This window comes from Mchenga conophoros, linkage group LG13, assembly GCF_057382185.1.
Source record: "Mchenga conophoros isolate Kocher_MC1m ecotype Shallow Benthic linkage group LG13, M_conophoros_male_GT1.1, whole genome shotgun sequence".
Classification (NCBI taxonomy): domain Eukaryota; kingdom Metazoa; phylum Chordata; class Actinopteri; order Cichliformes; family Cichlidae; genus Mchenga; species Mchenga conophoros.
The window spans coordinates 32,390,406-32,392,905 of NC_140538.1; positions in this window are offsets into that span (position 1 = coordinate 32,390,406).

Genomic DNA, 2,500 nt, shown 5'->3' on the forward strand with positions numbered 1-2,500 from the left:
GTGTGATGTAGGTCCCCGGGGCCTACTGGAGGTCCAGGTCCATGCCCGATGTGAGTAGCAGCCGGCGCCAGCGCGTCCAGGAGCACATCTTTTTCGACCGTAAAGGGAGACAGGAGGCCGACTCACTGCCTCGGCTAAATGGAGAGGGAATTTCAGAAGGGCCAGGGCAAAAGCATGGACCTTTTCAGCTGTAAGGGAGGCAAGAGCAAGGTGTGATGTAGGTCCCCGGGGCCTACTGGAGGTCCAGGTCCATGCCCGATGTGAGTAGCAGCCGGCGCCAGCGCGTCCAGGAGCACATCTTTTTCGACCGTAAAGGGAGACAGGAGGCCGACTCACTGCCTCGGCTAAATGGAGAGGGAATTTCAGAAGGGCCAGGGCAAAAGCATGGACCTTTTCAGCTGTAAGGGAGGCAAGAGCAAGGTGTGATGTAGGTCCCCGGGGCCTGCTGGAGGTCCAGGTCCATGCCCGATGTGAGTAGCAGCAGGGCCAGCGCGCCCAGGAGCACATCTTTTTCGACCGTAAAGGGAGACAGGAGGCCGACTCACTGCCTCGGCTAAATGGAGAGGGAATTTCAGAAGGGCCAGGGCACAAGCATGGACCTTTTCAGCTGTAAGGGAGGCAAGAGCAAGGTGTGATGTAGGTCCCCGGGGCCTGCTGGAGGTCCAGGTCCATGCCCGATGTGAGTAGCAGCAGGGCCAGCGCGCCAAGGAGCACATCTTTTTCGACCGTAAAGGGAGACAGGAGGCCGACTCACTGCCTCGGCTAAATGGAGAGGGAATTTCAGCAGGGCCAGGGCACAGGCATGGACCTTTTTCAGCTGTAAGGGAGGCAAGAGCAAGGTGTGATGTAGGTCCCCGGGGCCTGCTGGAGGTCCAGGTCCATGCCCGATGTGAGTAGCAGCAGGGCCAGCGCGCCCAGGAGCACATCTTTTTCGACCGTAAAGGAGACAGGAGGCCGACTCTCTGCCTCGGCTAAATGGAGAGGGAATTTCAGAAGGGCCAGGGCACAAGCATGGACCTTTTTCAGCTGTAAGGGAGGGAAGAGCAATGTGCGATGTAGGTCCCCGGGGCCTGCTGGAGGTCCAGGTCCATGCCCGATGTGAGTAGCAGCAGGGCCAGCGCGCCCAGGAGCACATCTTTTTCGACCGTAAAGGAGACAGGAGGCCGACTCTCTGCCTCGGCTAAATGGAGAGGGAATTTCAGAAGGGCCAGGGCACAAGCATGGACCTTTTTCAGCTGTAAGGGAGGGAAGAGCAATGTGCGATGTAGGTCCCCGGGGCCTGCTGGAGGTCCAGGTCCATGCCCGATGTGAGTAGCAGCAGGGCCAGCGCGCCCAGGAGCACATCTTTTTCGACCGTAAAGGGAGACAGGAGGCCGACTCACTGCCTCGGCTAAATGGAGAGGGAATTTCAGCAGGGCCAGGGCACAGGCATGGACCTTTTTCAGCTGTAAGGGAGGCAAGAGCAAGGTGCGATGTAGGTCCCCGGGGCCTGTTGTCGTACCATAGGCACGAGTGGTGTGTGTGTGTGGCAAAGAGTTTCTGCGCAGTGTACCAGGGGCACGGGGAAAGGTTGTTGTACCATAGGCACGAGAAAAGTTGTCGTACCATAGGCACGAGAAAAGTTGTCGTACCATAGGTACGAGGAGTGTGTGTGTGGCAAAGTGCTACTGAGCGGTGTACCAGGGGCACGGCGAAAAGTTGTTGTACCATAGGCACGAGAAAAGTTGTTGTACCATAGGCACGAGAAAAGCTGTCGTACCAGGGGCACGGAGGAAAGTTGTTGTACCATAGGCACGAGAAAAGTTGTCGTACCATAGGCACGAGGAGAGTTTGTGTGGCAAAGTGCTACTGAGCGGTGTACCAGGGGCACGGCGAAAGGTTGTTGTACCATAGGCACGAGAAAAGTTGTTGTACCATAGGCACGAGAAAAGCTGTCGTACCAGGGGCACGGAGGAAAGTTGTTGTACCATAGGCACGAGAAAAGTTGTTGTACCATAGGCACGAGAAAAGCTGTCGTACCAGGGGCACGGAGGAAAGTTGTTGTACCATAGGCACGAGAAAAGTTGTCGTACCATAGGCACGAGGAGAGTTTGTGTGGCAAAGTGCTACTGAGCGGTGTACCAGGGGCACGGCGAAAGGTTGTTGTACCATAGGCACGAGAAAAGTTGTTGTACCATAGGCACGAGAAAAGCTGTCGTACCAGGGGCACGGAGGAAAGTTGTTGTACCATAGGCACGAGAAAAGTTGTTGTACCATAGGCACGAGAAAAGCTGTCGTACCAGGGGCACGGAGGAAAGTTGTTGTACCATAGGCACGAGAAAAGTTGTCGTACCATAGGCACGAGGAGAGTTTGTGTGGCAAAGTGCTACTGAGCGGTGTACCAGGGGCACGGCGAAAAGTTGTTGTACCATAGGCACGAGAAAAGTTGTCGTACCATAGGCACGAGAAAAGTTGTCGTACCATAGGTACGAGAAAAGTTGTCGTACCATAGGCACAAGCA